This window comes from Moschus berezovskii, chromosome 8 (assembly GCF_049115385.1).
Source record: "Moschus berezovskii isolate FMDL1 chromosome 8, NW_MosBer_1.0, whole genome shotgun sequence".
Lineage (NCBI taxonomy): Eukaryota > Metazoa > Chordata > Mammalia > Artiodactyla > Moschidae > Moschus > Moschus berezovskii.
The window spans coordinates 97,237,215-97,256,575 of record NC_142467.1 but is presented as its reverse complement, the minus strand read 5'-3'; the positions used below and the strand labels follow the sequence as shown (position 1 = coordinate 97,256,575).

General features: G+C 39.9%; 1 pseudogene; it reads left to right on the top strand.

Annotated features, from left to right (window-relative positions):
* The first annotated feature begins 16,950 nt into the window (after nucleotides 1-16,950).
* Nucleotides 16,951-18,237, top strand: LOC148777147 (heterogeneous nuclear ribonucleoproteins A2/B1 pseudogene; annotated as a pseudogene).
* The last annotated feature ends 1,124 nt before the right edge of the window (nucleotides 18,238-19,361 follow it).

Here is a 19,361-nt window from a genome sequence, read left to right as displayed (position 1 = left end):
GCAGAAAGAGGTCCAGGAAGGTTGGAATGGGCGCGTATATGAATAATATATAACAAGCGTGTACGTTTTAACAGTAAATTTTGAACAAAAGTAAATAGTTTATCAATGGGATGTTTAAGATTTAAAGGAAGGGAAACCTGAGGAAGTTGTAAACAAGAGAAGACAGCATATTTGGAATCAGAAACAATGTTAATAGGTACAGAGGGATAATCTTGTAGGACAAGAGAAATTGCCCATAATTCTGTAGGTTGCACAGAGGAAAAGGAATGCTGCAGCACTTTAGAATTAGATTGAGTCCAATGTCTAGCAGTGGTTTTATTTGAATCTGTAAAAATAGTAGGACCAGAGACTGGAGTTTGTGAAAAAGGTGAGATTGGAATTATAGAATGGGAACGAAGGAAGTCAATTAATTTGGAGGAACGATAATGATTTGAAAAAGATCCAGTATATGAGGCTAAGGCTATTTGTCAATTATTATTAAATTGTAAACAGTTAGAAATCTGATCATTTGTTAATTGAAGTATTATAACAGATGGATCTTTTTTAGATAATTGTATAATATGAGATCGTCTTTTTTGTATGAGAAATGTTTTTTTGTCAATATAGTCATAATTTTTTAGAAAAACTGTTGGGTAGAAAAACCCATTTAAGAGGACTAGTTTTTTGATAAATAACCCTTGAAGGTGAATGAGGGCTATGAAAAACAATTAACATAATGGGATAATCAGGAGAAATATATGATAAAAAACATTGTTTTAAATGATCTTTTACAAAAGATAATTTTTGAAGAGCCAAAGGAGTCAACACACGAGGACTGTTAAGAGCAGGATCTCTTTTAAGAGCAGAAAAAAGATGCCACAATTGATAAGAAGGAATTTTAAGTAAAGGCCATAACCAATTAATGTTTCTTAACAATTTTTGAAAATCGTTTAATGTATTAAGATGATCTCATCTAATCTGAAGCTTTTGAGGTCGGATATGTTGTCGTTTTAAAATAGTGCCTAGATATGATATAGGAATTTTTTTTTTTTAATTTTTTAGGAGCAATGAGTAAATTATATTTTTGTAATGTCTTTTGAATCTTAGTAAAGAATATATCTCTCTCTTTAATAGTAGGAGTAGCTAATAACAAGTCATTTATATAATGATATAAAAGATAATGAGAGAATTGTTTTCGGACAGGCTGCAAAGCTCCTGTTACAAAATCCTGACAAAGAGTAGGACTATTAATCATACCTTGAGGCAAAACAGTCTATTGATATCTTTTTACCGGTAAAGCATGATTTAATACAGAAACGGTAAAAGCACAGTTTTTTAAATCTTTTATTTGTAAGGGAATAGTGAAAAAACAATTTTAAAAATCAAGAACCATGATAGACCAATTTTGAGGAATTAATGCAGGGGAAGGGAGTCCCAATTGTAATGGTCCCATAGGTTTAATACATTTGTTAACTTTTCTAAGATCAGTAAGCATTTGCCATTTTTCAGATTTTTTTTTTTTTAATAACAAAAATGGGGGAGTTCTAAGGAGAGGTAGAAGGCTCAATATGACCAAGTTGTAATTGTTCTTGCACTAAATTTTCTAAAGCCTCGAGTTTTGTTTTTGGAAGTGGCCACTGCTCAACCCATTTAGGAGATGTGTCTCTCCATTTCAAAGGAAGAGCTCGAGGCGTTTGAACAGTGGCCACTATTTTTTTGAAGGAATGGTAATAGAAATACCCAGAGGGGACAGCAAATCTTGTCCCCACAAATTTAATGGTATATTAACAATATAAAAAGTTAGAAATATAGACTTTGTAGTAGTAGGAAATTGACATTTTAGAGAATTTGCACTTTTTTAGACCTCAGCAATAGAACCTAATCTAGTTAACATCATGGAACTGTTTTTTTTATTATTCTGGAGGCCATTGTTGCAAAGATATGACTGAAACATCTGCTCTTGTGTCAAGGAGACCTTTAAAATGCTTTTTATTAATTAATAAAGGAAGAATAGGTCTAGAATCTTTAATTAGCATTTTCCAAAAAATATGTTGACCAGTACTTCCAAATCCCCCGGATCTTTTTGTGGGAAGTGTAGGAAATGGATGAAATGGTAAAAGAAGCAATTGTGCTATACGTTTTCTAGCCAAAAGAGAGATAGTGATAGTAGTAGAGACCATAATAAGAATTTTTCTTACATAATCAGAATTAATAACTCTTGGAATAATTGTTAATCCTCGAAGAGCAGCACTGCTGCGTCCTAAAATTAAACCAAAAGTTCCATTAGATAGGGGGCCAAAAACATTAGTTTTTAATTTATAAATCTTTTTGCCGGGTGAGAGAAGAACATTTTTAGCTAACGGCAAATCAGCTGCCGCACTCAGCAGTGGCTGCATATAGGTCTGAAATCATTAACGTTTATTTGCAGGAAATATAACCGGAGGCTGAATGGAAGAGGTTCCCGGTATTGGACCTGGGCCCAGGGGACTGAAGCCAGTTAGGTAGTTTCCCGAAGTCAGGAAGTTAAGAGTGTTACCATATTTATCAGTCTTAGAGCGACATTTGTTGGTCCAATGAAAGCCGTTGCCACATCGACGGCAAAGTCCAGGAGGCTTTTCGGTTGAATCCATTAATTTAGATTTTTGTTTACCTTTTTTACAATCTCTTTTCATATGACCAGGTTTACCACATTGAAAACAATTTCCCCCTTTAGAAGGCTTCATTGCCTGAGCAAGCGCGGTGGCAAAGACTGTCGCATTATGTTTAGCACCGCCCAGTCTAGCACAAGTTCTGATATATTTAGCAATAGAAGCGCCTTGCCCACGCAATGGACCAAGAACTCTCTTACATTTTGGGTTGGCATTTTTAAAAGCTAAGGTTTGAAGGAGTATTTTTGCAATCTCATTACGGCCTGTAGTTCGCTCAACAGCCATTTTCAGTCGAAAAAGAAAATCAGTATATGGTTCATTAGATCCTTGTAAAGTTTTTGTAAATGAAGGTTGAGAATGTCCAGTAGGGACAATATGACGCCAGGCTTGCAGAAATACCTGGCGAACCTGTTGAAGATCTTGATCACTATAAGTAGCCTGCTCACGCAATTGCTTTTATGGGCCAACCCCCAAAAGTTTATCTTTCAGGGGCCCAGGAGGGTTTTGACCTTCATTAATTTTAGCCTGCTTTCTAGCTTTTTTTTTTTTTTCAGTTCAGTTCAGTTCAGTCGCTCAGTCGTGTCCGACTCTCCGCGACCCCATGAATCACAACATGCCAGGCCTCCCTATCCATCACCAACTCCCGGAGTTCACTCAAACTCATGTCCACAGAGTCGGTGATGCCATCCAGCCATCTCATTCTCCGTCGTCCCCTTCTCCTCCCGCCCCCAACCTTTCCCAGCATCAGAGTCTTTTCCAGTGAGTCAACTCGTCGCATGAGATGGCCAAAGTATTGCAGTTTCAGCTTTATCATCATTCCTTCCAATGAACACCCAGGATCGATCTCCCTTAGAATGGACTGGTTGGATCTCCTTGCAGTACAAGGGACTCTCAAGAGTCTTCTCCAACACCACAGTTCAAAAGCATCAATTCTTCGGCGATCAGCTTTCTTCACAGTCCAACCCTCACATCCATACATGACCACGGGAAAAACCATAGCCTTGACTAGATGGACCTTTGTTGGCAAAGTAATGTCTCTGCTTTTTAATATATTATCAAGGTTGGTCATAACTTTCCTTCCAAGGAGTAAGTGTCTTTTAATTTCATGGCTGCAATCTAGCATCTGCAGTGATTTTGGAGCCCAAAAAAATAAAGTCTGACACTGTTTCCACTGTTTTTCCATCTATTTCCCATGAAGTGATGGGACCAGATGCCATGATCTTTGTTTTCTGAATGTTGAGCTTCAAGCCAACCTTTTCACTCTCCTCTTTCACTTTCATCAAGAGGCTTTTGAGTTCCTCTTCACTTTCTGCCATAAGGGTAGTGTCATCTGCATATCTGAGGTTATTGATATTTCTCCCAGCAATCTTGATTCCAGCTTGTGCTTCTTCCAGCCCAGTGTTCCTCATGATGTACTCTGCATATAAATTAAATAAGCAAGGTGACAATATACAGCCTTGACGTATTCCTTTTCCTATTCGGAACCAGTCGGTTGTCCCATGTACAGTTCTGACTGTTGCTTCCTGACCTGCATACAGGTTTCTCAGGAGGCAGGTCAGGTGGTCTGGGATTCCCATCTCTTTCAGAATGTTCCACAGTTTATTGTGATCCACACAGTCAAAGGCTTTGGCATAGTCATTGAAGCAGAAATAGATGTTTTTCTGGAACTCTCTTGCTTTCTCCATGATCCAGCGGATGTTGGCAATTTGATCTCTGGTTCCTCTGCCTTTTCTAAAACCTGCTTGAACATCTGGGAGTTCACGGTTCACATATTGCTGAAGCCTGGCTTGGAGAATTTTGAGCATGACTTTACTAGTGTGTGAGATGAGTGCAATTGTGCGGTAGTTTGAGCATTCTTTGGCATTGCCTTTCTTTGGGATTGGAATGAAGACTGACCTTTTCCAGTCCTGTGGCCACTGCTGAGTTTTCCAAATCTGCTGGCGTATTGAGTGCAGCACTTTCACAGCATCATCTTTCAAGATTTGAAATAGCTCAACTGGAATTCCATCACCTCCACTAGCCTTGTTCGTAGTGATGCTTTCTAAGGCCCACTTGACTTCACATTCCAAGATGTCTGGCTCTAGGTCAGTGATCACGTTATCGTGACTATCCTGGTCGTGAAGATCTTTTTTGTACAGTTCTTCTGTGTATTCTTGCCACCTCTTCTTTATATCTTCTGCTTCTGTTAGGTCCCTACCATCTCTGTCCTTTATTGAGCCCATCTTTGCATGAAATGTTCCCTTGGAATCTCTAATTTTCTTGAAGAGATCTCTTGTTTTCCCTATTCTGTTGTTTTCCTCTATTTATTTGCATTGATCACTGAAGAAGGCTTTCTTATCTCTCCTTGCTATTCTTTGGAACTCTGCATTCAGATGCTTATATCTTTCCTTTTTTCCTTTGCTTTTCACCTCTCTTCTTTTCACAGCTATTTGTAAGGCCTCCTCAGACAGCCATTTTGCTTTTTTGCATTTCTTTTCCATGGGGATGGTCTTGGTCCCTGTCTCCTGTACAATGTCACGAACCTCCATCCAGAGTTCATCAGGCACTCTATCTGTCAGATCTAGTCCCTTAAATCTATTCCTCACTTCCACTGTATAATCATAAGGGATTTGATTTAGGTCATACCTGAATGGTCTAGTGGTTTCCCCTACTTTCTTCAATTTAAGTCTGAATTTGGCAATAAGGAGTTCATGATCTGAGCCACAGTCAGCTCCTGGTCTTGTTTTTGCTAACTGTATACAGCTTCTCCATCTTTGGCTGCAAAAAATATAATCAATCTGATTTCGGTGTTGACCATCTGGTGATGTCCATGTGTAGAGTCTTCCCTTGTGTTGTTGGAAGAGGGTGTTTGCTATGACCAGTGCGTTCTCTTGACAAAACTCTATTAGCCTTTGCCCTGCTTCATTCCGTGCTCCAAGGCCAAATTTGCCTGTTACTCCAGGTGTTTCTTGACTTCCTACTTTTGCATTCCAGTCCCCTAGAATGAAAAGGACATCTTTTTTGGCTGTTAGTTCTAAAAGGTCTTGTAGGTCTTCATAGAACCGTTCAACTTCGGCTTCTTCAGCGTTACTGGTTGGAGCATAGGCCTGGATTACTGTAATATTGAATGGTTTGCCTTGGAAACGAACAGAAATCATTCTGTCATTTTTAAGATTGCATCCAAGTACTGCATTTCGGACTCTTTTGTTGACCATGATGGCTACCCCATTTCTTCTAAGGGATTCCTGCCCACAGTAGTAGATATAATGGTCATCTGAGTTAAATTCACCCATTCCAGTCCATTTTAATTCACTGATTCCTAGAATGTCTTTGTTCACTCTTGCCATCTCCTGTTTGACCACTTCCAATTTGCCTTGATTCATGGACCTAACATTCCAGGTTCCTATGCAATACTGCTCTTTACAGCACCGGACCTTGCTTCTATCATCGGTCACATCCACAACTGGGTATTGGTTTTGCTTTTGCTCCATCCCTTTATTCCTTCTAGAGTTACTTCTCCACTGATCTGCAGTAGCATACTGGGCACCTACCGACCTGGGGAATTTCTCATTCAGTATCCTATCATTTTGCCCTTTGATATTGTTCATGGGGTTCTCAAGGCAAGTATACTGAAGTGGTTTGCCATTCCCTTCTCCAGTGGACCACGTTCGGCTGTGGTCCATGTGATCAGATCAACTAGTTTCCTGTGATTATGATTTCAGTGTGTCTGCCCTCTGATGCCCCCTTTTACCAACTACGTAATTGCAGCCATTGAGATCTTTTAAGTATAGCTTGAGCAATGGCTTTCCAATCTAAAGGGAGAACCAATTTAGATTTTTCCATGGAATCCAACATAGCCAAGACAAAAGGAGACTGAGGTCTATACTGAGCAACTGCAGCTTTAAGATCTTTAAAAAGTTTGTACTCAAATAGTTGATACATCACATTAATAATATTGTTAGGGGCAGCTTCCCTCTGAATAGGAAACAGCTGCGGAGGATCCACAAAACCACCAGGGGGAGCCGGAATATCATCATCATAAACCATAGACACAGGAAAGGAAAAAGACCGCCCTTTCCGACCAACGTCAGGAACTTTCTGAGAAACCGGAAAAAGAGAGGCATAGGGAGGGGCTGTAGGAAGAGGAGATTTCTTTGTTTCCTCCTTAAGATCTTTTTACTACTGTTGGAAAAGCCGGGTCATTTTATCAACATCATTAGACCCTTCGGACAACGAAACAGATTTATCAGAACTATCTGAGTCAGTAGCTGACTCCTCATTAGGTGAAAACAAGGCATTAGATGCCGCAGACGCAGCCGAGACAGCGGCAGCCTCATTTGAAAAAATAACATAATTTTTCTTTGTTATCTCCTCTGGAACCTCCTCATAAATTACCTTGGATTTCAGAGATTTAATTTCACTATCTGTAGAAAGCAAAGCAAGAGCCTGAGTGATGGCACTACATAGAGTCTACAATTTTAAAGGAATAATATTGCCTTTTTGATGCTGTAATCTTAATTCTTTCTGTATTAGTTTTCATTCTTTCAGATTTAACTGTACTCCAGGTTGGCACTTAAACCAATAACAATGCTGCTCCACGAGGTGAAATAACTGATAATCGGCGGCTAAATGCCTTTACCCCGATGGAGTGGAGGAGTCCTTTGACTAACTCCATGTATTGTGCCTTAATTGATGGGGAGTTCCCCATAATTTTCCCGTAAGTTCCCCCTCCTTGAACTGGCTATTCCCTGGGGGTTACTCACCCTTTCGGTTTCGTTCGAGCCCCATGTTGGGCGCCAGATGCTGCGAACGAAATGGACAAAACAGACAACATAAAAGACAGACACACAAAACTCCGGCCAGAGGAGAAAAAGATCTGTGCAACACAGGTTGCGGTTTATTTTATATTTTCCTTTCAGTAAGGCAGGGAGGGAGCGACAGCATCTCTCTATTACCATCAGTCAGTCAGTCAGTTCAGTCGCTTAGTCGTGTCCGACTCTTTGCGACCCCATGAACCACAGCACGCCAGGCCTCCCTGTCCATCACCAACTCCCGGAGTTCACTCAAACCCATGTCCATCGAGTCGGTGATGCCATCCAGCCATCTCATTCTCTGCCGTCCCCGTCTCCTCCTGCCCCCAATCCCTCCCAGCATCAGACTCTTCCAGTGAGTCAACTCATCGCATGAGGTGGCCAAAGTATTGGAGTTTCAGCTTTAGCATAAGTCCTTCCAATACCATACATGGATACAATTTTGCATTTCAAGCAAGCAGATTGGTTACACGAGGAGCTAGTAAGCTGCTGCATCATCTATCTAAGGAGCCTGCCCAGAAGTCCTCCCTCATCCAGGTAGGCGGAAGGGCGTATTTCCCTGTTTTCAGGAGAAACACACAACAGAGAGCTTTATGTACAGGCTCCTTGGTAGAACATCTTGTTTTCAAGCACGCTCTACCCAGGCAAAGTGTTCTGTTTTCAGAGACATCATGCATCCCTAATCTGGTTTTCCAAATATCATCGCAGCAGCTCCTTCACCCCGGCACCAAACCAAACAAAAGAGGAGGAGATAGGGAGTCTACCTGAAAAAGAATTCAGAATAATGATAGTAAGGATGATCCAAAATCTTGAAAACAAAATGTAGTTACATATAAATAGATTAGAGACAAGGATTGAGAAGATGCAAGAAATGTTAAACAAGGACCTAGAAGAATTAAAAAAGAGTCAATCAATAATGAATAATGCAATAACTGAGATCAAACAGTAGAATAACTAAGGCAGAAGATAGGTTAAGTGAGGTGGAAGATAGAATGGTGGAAATAAATGAAGCAAAGAGGAAAAAAGAAAAAAGAATTAAAAGAAATGAGGACAACCTCAGAGACTTCTGGGACAATGTCAAACGCCCCAACATTCGAATCATAGGAGTCCCAGAAGAAGAAGACAAAAAGAAAGGCCATGAGAAAATACTTCATGAGATAATAGTTGAAAACTTCACTAAAATGAGGAAGGAAATAGCCACCCAAGTCCAAGAAATCTAGAGAGTCCAAAACAGGATAAACCCAAGGCGAAACACCCAAAGACATATTAATCAAATTAATGAAGCTCAAACACAGGGAGCAAATATTAAAAGCAGCAAGGGAAAGGCAACAAATAACACACAGGGGGATTCCCATAAGGATAACAGCTGATCTTTCAGTAGAAGCTCTTCAGGCCAGAAGGAAATGGCAGGACTTACTTAAAGTGATGAAAGAGAAAAAGCTACAACCCAGATTACTATACCCCACCAAGGATCTCATTCAAATATGAAAGAGAAATCAAAAGCTTTACAAAGCAAAAGCAGAGAGAATTCAGCACCACCAAACCAGCTCTTCAACAAATGCTATAAGATCTTCTCTAGACAGGAAACACAGAAAAGGTTTATAAACTCGAACCCAAAACAACAAAGTAAATAGCAACATGATCATAGTTATCAACAATTACCTTAAATGTAAATGGGTTGAATGCCCCAACCAAAAGACAAAGACTGGCTGAATGGATACAAAAACAAGACCCCTATATATGCTATCTACAAAAGACCCACTGCAAACCAAGGGACACACACAGACTGAAAGTGAAGGGCTGGAAAAAGATATTTCATCCAAATGGAGACTGAAAGAAAGCAGGAGTAGCAATACTTGTTCAGATAAAATAGACTTTGAAATAAAGGCTGTGAAAAGAGACAAAGGACACTGCATAATGATCAAAAGATCAATCCAAGAAGAAGATATAACAATTATAAATATATATGCACCCAACATAGGGGCACCACAATATGTAAGCCAAATGCTAACAAGTATGAAAGGGGAAATGAACCCAGTAACACGATAATAGTGGGAGACTTTAATACCCCACTCACACGTATGGATAGATCAACTAAACAGGAAATTAGCAAGGAAAAACAAACTTTAAATGATACAATGGACCATTTAGACCTAATTGATATTTATAGGACATTTCAATGGCAAGCCACTCCAGTACTATTGCCTGGAAAGTCCCATGGATGGAGGAGCCTGGTAGGCTGCAGTCCGTGGGGTCGCTAGGGGTCGGACGCGGCTGAGCGGCTTCACTTTCACTTTTCACTTTCCACTTTCACACATTGGAGAAGGAAATGGCAACCCACTCCAGTGTTCTTGCCTGGAGAGTCCCAGGGACGGGGGAGCCTGGTGGGCTTCCGTCTATGGGGTCACACAGAGTCGGACACGACTGAGGTGACTTAGCAGCAGCAGCAGCAGCAGCAGCAGGACATTTCACCCCAAAACAATGAATTTCACCTTTTCCTCAAATGCACACGGAACCTTCTCCAGGAAAGATCACATCCTGGGTCATTAATCTAGCCTTGGTAAATTCAAAACAATTGAAATCGTCTCAAGCATCTTTTCTAATCACAATGTGGTAAGATTAGATGTCAACTACAGGAAAAAAACCATTAAAACTGCAAACATATGGAAACTAAACCACATGTTTCTGAATAACCAACAAATCACAGAAGAAATCAAAATATGCATAGAAATGAATGAAAATGAAAACACTACAACCCAAAACCTATGGGATTCAATAAAAGCAGTGCTAAGGGGAAGGTTCATAGCAATACACGCTTACCTCAAGAAACAAGAGAAAAATCAAATGAATAACCTAATTTTACACCTAAAGCAACTAGAGAAAGAAGAAATGAAGACCCCCAGGGTTAGTAGAAGGACAGAAATCATAAAAATTAGGGCAGAAATAAATGAAAAAGAAACAAAGGAGACTATAGCAAAAATCAAGAAAACTAAAGCTGGTTCTTTGAGAAGATAAATAAAATACACAAACCAGAAAATAGAAAAGGGAACCCTCTTACACTGTTGGTGGGAATGCAAACTAGTACAGCCATTATGGAGAACAGTGTGGAGACTCCTTAAAAAACTGAAACTAGAACCACCATATGGCACAGCAATCCCACTGCGGGGCAAAGACACTGAGGAAACCAGAATTGAGAGAGATATGTGTACCCTAATGTTCATTGCAGCATTGTTTACAATAGCCAGGACATGGAAGCAACCTAGATGTCCATTGGTAGAGGAATGGATAAGAAAGCTGTGGTACATATACACAATGGAATATTACTCAGCTATGAAAAAGAATGCATTTGAATCAGTTCTACTGAGGTGTATGAAACTGGAGCCTTTTATACAGAGTGAAGTAAGTCAGAAAGAAAAACAGCAATATAGCATATTAATGCATATATATGGAATTTAGAAAGATGGTAATGATGACCCTATATGTGGGACAGCAAAAGAGACATAGATGTAAAGAACAGACTTTTGGACTCTGGGAGAAGGCAAGGGTGGGATGATTTGAGAGAATAGCATTGAAACATGTATATTATCATATGTGAAATAGATCACCAGTCCAGGTTCAATGCATGAGACAGGGTGTTCAGGGCCGGTGCACTACGATGACCCTGAGGGATGGGATGGGGAGGGAGGTGGGATGGGATGGGGAGGGAGGTGGGAGGGGGATTCAAGATGGGGGACACATGTACACCCATGGGTGATTCACGTCAATGTATGGCAAAAACCACCACAGTATTGTAATTAGCCTCTAATTAAAATTAATTAATTAATTAAAAAATGAGGATAGTATAATATATTTTGAATGCCTCTATGTATAGACAGTAAGAAATGAGTGCATGAAAGTGAAATTGCTCAGTTGTGTCCAACTCTTTGCGACCCCATGGACTGTAGCCTACCAGGTTCCTCTGTCCATGGGATTCTCCAGGCAAGAATGCTCAAGTGGGTTGCCATTTCCTTCTCCAAGAAATTAGTAGATTTGTGCAATTGTCAGATAATAGTTAAATTTTAAAACTGCAGTGAAGACATTGTATTGTCTTCTGATGAATGGCTGCAACACCACATATGAGTGTTTCTTGCCCTAAACCCCAAAGAAAACATGTACCTCTAAGCCCAGCTATGACTCTCCTGGAATGTTAGATGCAGAGGGTAAAGGTAAATGACCCCTTCCAGTGTCAATGATCAGAACCCCAATTATAGTGAAGTTTGAAAGATAACCTGATTCCTTCAATCAATAATTCACACAATAAATTTGCCACTATAGATTAAGATTCCAAATCCTTTCTCCTTGTTATCTAGTCATGAGATCTAGACACAATTATCTAGCTGAAATACAAACCTGTGTTAGGGACTTACTTCCCAGTGACTAAGCCTCTGTGTTCACAATGCAAGGGGCCTGGGTTTGATCCCTAGTCAGGGAACCAGATCACACATGTCACAACTGAAGATCCTACATGACACAACTAAGACCTGGAGCAGCCAAATAAGTAAAATAAATATTAAAAAACCTGAGTCAACCTTAACTTTTCACATTTATCTGGAAATTTATTACAGGAACTGTCTTACAGGTTTGAGATGGAGAAGTCCCATAAATGATCATCTCCAAGCTGAAGAAGCAGAAAAGCTAGTGGTATAATTGAGTCCAAGTGTGAAAGCCTGGGAACCAGGACCTCTGATGTCCAAGGGCAGGAAAAGATGGGCATTGCAGCTCAAGAAGAGGGGTTGGAATCACTCTTCCTTAATCTTTTTGTTCCATTTCTTTTGGTCCTCAGGAGATTAGATAAAACCCACACTGATGAGGTTGTGTGTCTTTTACTCAGTCTACAGAATCAAATGCTAATCTCTTCCAGAAATACTCTCAAGAACACACCCAGGAATAAAGCTTAACCAGCTATCTTGGTATCTGTTAGCCCAATCAAGTGGACACACAAAAAGTGACCACCAAACATAGCTCTATCCAGCCAACACAAATAGAAAATGACAATATGACCTATGTAATTTTAAATTTTGTAGAAAACATACTAAAGAAAGTAAATTGAAAGAGAACACTGGTTTCAATAATATTTGTCCTTAAAGAAACAAAAAGAAATATTTCAAAATGTTGTCCACATCAGAAAACATTATATCCTTTTCTTCATTCTGAGCCTTGAAAACTGGTGTCTTATGATTACAACCCTTGTTAAGTCAAAAGTTAAATTTGAAATCTGATCCATTATTCTTGATCTACATTGAGATTTCACAAGACTGACAGTTCTAAGAGAAGACTCACACCAAGTATTAACTTATTATTTCTTATGGCATGTCTATTCTACAGTTTGACCCATTTTCCAGTGTTTTTTCAGTATTTTGTTTCATCAGTATTCAGTTTGATGTACTTGACTAAGATATGTAATGCAAATCTCTTCCTCTGCTCAAGTTTTCAGATGAATTTTGATAACTACAGATGCCTTAAAATATTTTAATATGATCTAAGTTATAAATTTCCCTTATCTCCTTGAGATTTATTGTACTATGGAATCCATTTTCTCCTCATTGAGCAACTGTTTTCTTTCAAAGCTTAAAGTTGCATATTGTTTATTTTAGAGCTGAAATGAAGAACTTAAGTAGTTAAGAATATATTAATCCCAGCACAGACCAGATTACTAAACAGCAAGACAGTTCAAGAGCAAATATCCCAATAGAATCCAAGGGGAATAATCTTAGAAAACTCAGAACACAGTTAGAAGAGAAGTGAGATGTGATGAAAAGGAGAGTAGAGAGAAAGTGGGGAGAAATTGATATCAGAAATGAAAATACACAAGCATGGTTTAAAAAGACATCACCCCATTGTTGCAATAACTCAACATCCTGAGTCAAATATTGTATACGCACAGAATAAAATAATGAGCTAAAATATGGACTAAAAGCCAAAGTTAATGTAATGCACTTTTAGAGAATACAGAGGCCAAACAAGCAAGAAAAAGGCTAATTGGTGATGTCTAAGGAAAAATAAAACAAGATGGATAATAAGAGAGTACTATTTTTCTACTCTTTTTTTGGGGGGGTATAGGGCCAAGAGGCATATAGGACCTTGGTTTCCCAACCAGGGCTTGAATCCGTGCCCCCTGCATTGGGAGTTCAGAGTCTTAACCAATGGATCACCAGGGAAGTCCCTTGAGAACCATTTTTAATAAGCTAAAAGTTGGCTTGAAGCTCAACATTCAGAAAACAAAGATCATGGCATCTGGTCCCATCACTTCATGGGAAATAGATGGAAAAACAGTGGAAACAGTGTCAGACTTTATTTTTTTGGGCTCCAAAATCACTGTGGATGCTGATTGCAGCCATGAAATTAAAAGAGGCTTACTCCTTGGAAGGAAAGTTATGACCAACCTAGATAGCATATTAAAAAGCGGACACATTACTTTGCCAACCAAGGTCCGTCTAGTCAAGGCTATGGTTTTTCCTGTGGTCATGTATGGATGTGAGAGTTGAACTGTGAAGAAGGCTGATCGCTGAAGAATTGATGCTTTTGAACTGTTTTGTTGGAGAAGATTCTTGAGAGTCCCTTGGACTGCAAAGAGATCCAACCAGTCCATTCTAGAGGAGATCAATCCTGGGTGCTCATTGGAAGGACTGATGCTAAAGCTGAAACTGCAATACTTTGGCCACCTCATGAGACGAGTTGACTCACTGGAAAAGACTCTGATGCTGGGAGGGATTGGGGGCAGGAGGAGAAGGGGATGACAGAGAATGAGATGGCTGGGTGGCATCACCGACTCGATGGACATGAGTTTGAGTGTACTCCGGGAGTTGGTGATGGACAGGGAGGTCTGGTGTGCTGTGATTCATGGGGTTGCAAAGAGTCGGACACGACTGAGTGACTGAACTAACTAACTAAGAAGAATCAAATCCAGCTAGAGTTTTATTCCCAGAATCAACATTGCCCCAAGTAAAGATGTCTGCCAAAACTTAAGTGAAACACTTTGTTATGAACAACATTGAATTAGACAAAATACTAGAGTGAGTTGTTAAGTCCAAAGTAAAATAATTCCATATTAAAAACCAGGAATGCAAAAAGCATGAATAGGAAAAGAAAGGACAATTTCAAAACAATTATGAACAAATTTTGCTTCATAAAGCACTTCTAGGTTTATCTTAGGGACATTAAAATATCTGTAGCATTAAAACAATGACAACAGTAATAGAAGAGTCAAGGAAGTTAAAATGGAGTTGAAAGTGTTCTAAGGTAATTTGGAAAAGGTGCTAAAAATAATTATCTGTTTTGGACTATTAAGTGAAGGATTTATAGTGTAATCACTAATGTAACTACACACTGATGTGTGTATGATTGAGACTGACAAGTTTCCAGAAAAAAAGTGGATTAATAAAAGTGTTAAACCCTAGTCTAGGGAGGTAAAGGGAGTAGAGAGACTAATTAGGTCAAAGGATCAGAAAAGAGTAAGGTGATTGAAATCATCAAACATTAACCAGGAATTAGTTGAAGGGTAAATGTACAAAATACTAACCTTTTAAAAGAATGGCTGTGTGATGTAGACATTACAGACTTGTCAACAAACATTTTGGAGAAGAATACCTCAGTTTGATCCCTGAGTCAGGAAGATCCCCTGGAGAAGGACATGGCAGTTCACTCTAGTTTTCCTATCTGGAAAATCCCATGAACAGAGGAGTTTGGTGCGCTACAGTCCAGAGGCTCACAAAGAGTCACAGACAGGACTTAGCGAATAAACAACCTCAACAATTATTGATAAACATTTAAAAGGTCTCTATTTTTCCTTTTTGCTATTATAACATCAATTTCTAGAAATCTTTGTATATAGATAGAAACTTCTATCCCTATTTTTGTTGACTGTATCCATAGTGGAAGAAAAAGGAAAGATTAAACTTGTTGATAGGAACTCCAAATATCACTCCATATATAGATGTATTGCATTTTTAAAACATTTTTTTCTTTTTTGACTGTGCTGGGTATTCCCTGCTCTGTGTGGGCTTTCTCTAATTACAGTGAACTGGGGTTTCTCTTGTTGTAGACCACAGGCTCTAGAGTGCGGGCTCAGTAGTTGAGTTGGCACACTGGCTTAGTTGCTCCACAGCACGCAGAATCATCCCAGACTGGGGATCGAACCTGTGTCCCTTGCTTTAGCAGGCAGATTTTTATCCATGGTGCCACCAGGGAAGTCCCATTTTTTTCATTTAGGATAGTTTCTGACAGTGTTAATAGCTTCCTATTTTTGCATTTGTGTATAAAGACTGAAGAATCTCTTAAATCTCTTTGATCTGAGATAGGATGTGTCTTTGAAAAATCCACTGATTGGGTTACCCACTTCCTTCATAAAAGGGGAATCCAAGGCAGAAGTCACTGCTTTTTCTGACAAGCTACAGGCGGTCTACATCTCAGGATCAGGTCACAGGACAGCTCTCGAATCAGGGGAACCCAGCATCAGCTTCTTTCACAGATCAGCCTGTTCTGGTAAGTGTGGCATCCATATTGATGGGAACAGTGTCCACTTGCATTCTTTCCTTGGTGAAATTTCCTAGAGTCAGCTCTTACAAGAAAAAGTTATGTTCAGTTCAGTTCAGTTCAGTCGTATTGAAAGGTATATCCTAAGTGTTAATGTTACAAAATATTCAAAGTTTTGTATAGTTTTGCATTTGAAACTTTCTTGGAATAACAGAACAGATTAAAAAAATAATTGACATCACCAAGAAATGGAAGCAATATTTGGCTCTGCTTTGTTTAAGTTGTTGTCCTCTGTGGAAAATTCTTTACCCACGCTGTGGTTGAGTCTTTCTTTCTTTCTTTCTCTCTTTTTTTTTGCAATTACGTTTACTGCTCAAATATGTCCTCAGTTAGGCTTTCCTCTGGAGAAGGAAATGGCAACCCACTCCAGTATTCTTGCCTGGAGAATTCCATGGACAGAGGAGCCTGGCGGGCTATGGCCCATCTACAGGATTGAAAAGAGTTGGACACAACTTAGTGACTAAACCACCACACCACCAATCTTTTCATCATCAGTTCAGAAAAGTAATTTTAATTTCTTCCTTTATCCTTTCTGGCTTCACTTTCCGCATGTGTGTGTATGTTAGTCACTCAGTCATGTTTAACTCTTTGTGACCCCATGAACTATAGTCCACCAGGCTCCTCTGAATACTTGAGTGGGTAACCATTACCTTCTCAAGGGTATCTTCCCACCCAGGGATGGAATGTGAGTCTCCCGCACTGCAGGCATATTCTTTACCATTGAAGCCACCAGGCAAGCCCCTGTAAGGGCAAAGCAAAAGGTGAGTAACTTGGCGTAAAACCTTAAAGTCCACATTAGTCACCTATTCACTGAATATACCATTTGTGAGAAAAAACAGTGTAAAATTAATAGATAATAATGCAGATAGAATTAAAAATGGGAAGAAATCAACATAGAGAAGGTAATATGCATCAGGAAAGGTTACTCTGTTAAATAATGTTTTGCAGAAAAATTGAAAGTTGCTCAAGACTGATTCAAGGGCGGCAGAAGCTCCAGAGGCAGTAACAGCATCCCCGAGGCCAGGACGCTGAGGTTCTCCTGGAGGCTCTGTTTCCGGAGCAGCGGAAGCCGGGAGCCGGGACTGGTCAGGTTCCTGTTAGTCTCCCTCTTCCTCCTCAGCTACAGAAAAATGGCTCAAGCGACCAAGCGCGCGATGAAGAAAACGTCAATGTCTGATCCGTTGGAGAGGAATAAGAGAGATAATGAAGAATTCCGCAAACTCTTTGTTGGTGGCTTGAGTTTTGAAACCACAGAAGAAAGTCTATGGAACTACTACCGGCAGTGGGGATATCTTACAGACTGTGTGGTCATAAGAGACCCCTCCAGTCAGACATCAAGAAGATTTGGTTTTGTCACGTTTTCCTCCATGGCTGAGGTGGATGCTGCCATGGCGGCCAGACCTCATTTCATCGATGGGAAAAGGGTCGCCCCCAAACGCACTGTCCCAAGAGAGGACTGTGGAAAACCAGGGGCTCTTGTCACTGTGAAGAAGCTGTTTGTTTGTAGAATTGGAGAAGACACGGAAAAGCATCATCTTAGAGATTACTTTGGGAAATATGGAAAAATCAATGCCGTTGAGATCATTCGTGATAGGGAGTCTGGAAGGAAAAGAGGCTTTGGGTTTGTGACTTTTGATGACCACGATCCCGTGGATAAGCTTGTATTGCAGAAATACCATACTGTCAATGGTCATCATGCAGAAGTAAGAAAGGCCTTGTCTAGACAAGTAATACAGGAACTCCAGCATTCTAGAATAGGAAGGGGAGGAGGTAAGGTTGATTTCCTATACTTGCATGGTGGTGGAGGAAATTTTGGAGCAGGACGAGGAAGGGACTTTAGAGGAGGATCTGATGGAGGTGGAAGGGGTGGTAAATCTGGGGATGGTGACCATGGGTATGGAGGAAGACCAGGAGGTGGTAGTTTGAGAGCTAGTCCTGGTTATGGAGGAGGACGAGGAGGTTGTGATGGAGGAAGACCTGGACATGGCCACCAGGATAGGGGCTGCAGAGCTGGTTATACCATCTATGGAGGAAGCAACGATGGAAGTCAGAATTGCAATAATTTGGGAAATTATAAGCAGAAACCTTCAAAGTATGAGTTACTGAAGAGTGGGAAACTGAGTAGTAGGAGGAATATGGGAGGATCATATGGTGGAGGAAACTATTGTCCAGGAGGCCATGGAGGAAGTGGGGGTTATGGAGAGAAGGCAATATTGAGCTTGTTATTTGACAGTGGCTTGATTTTGTAAATCGGGGAGAATGAGAGCCCGGAAGTAACAGAACAGCTTCAGGCTATGGAAATAACAATGTCAAGGAAACTCTCATTTCAGTCATGCATAAATATTTGGTGATGTGGCTCAAGGCATGAGAGCATGTGCAGAGAGCCATTTTGTTAGTGGACTTAATTATGTAAAAACAATACTGTCCTTGGAGGAAAAAATCATATAAAAAATGTTTTTGAGACACAATTCTTTCTTTTTGAAATGTCTTTCCAGTGGCCACTGTTCGAGAGTGTAGAAGCATCTCTTTCCTTGATAATGTTACATTTCAAAGTTTTGGGTGACATGTGAAAATCCTTTTTTAAAATTTTTCCCAACATTTTGAAAAACTACTAGCTAGAATCACTGTGTAATAAGACCTAACATCATTCTTCTAAAAAAGTTTAGTTCATGTGTAAAGACGCTATTGTATATTGAAGACTTAATAAAGTAATTTAAAAGGTGAAATGGTAGTAGTTTGTACCTACCTATGCATAAAATATAAAATCACTCTTTTTAAATATACTCATCTTTTGATATTTAGGTCATTTTCCCATGTATTGACTGTTGGAAATGATCCTGCAATGATCATGTGAGGGTAGATGATTATTTAGGATACTGGCTTCATTTTTTTCCTGATACATACCCAGAAGTGGAATTGCTGGTTCCTACAGCGATTCTAAAGGAGATCAATCTTGGGTGTTCATTGGAAGGACTGATGCTAAAGCTGAAACTCCAATACTTTGGCCACCTCAAGCGACGAGTTGACTCACTGGAAAAGACTCATGCTGGGAGGGATTGGGGGCGGGAGGAGAAGGGAACGACAGAATGAGATGGCTGGATGGCATCACCAACTTGATGGACATGAGTTTGAGTGAACTCTGGGAGTTGTTGATGGACAGGGAGGCCTGGCGTGCTGTGATTCATGGGGTCGCAGCAAGTCGGACACGACTGAGCGATAGAACTGAACTGAACAGCAGTTCTAATTTTAATTTTTGATGAACCTCCGTACTGTTGTTTTTTTTTTTTAATGGCTGCACCAATTGATGTTCTCATCAAGAGTGCAGAAAAGTTTCCCTTTGGTGTGTCTGACACAACCACCATGAACTCCGTGC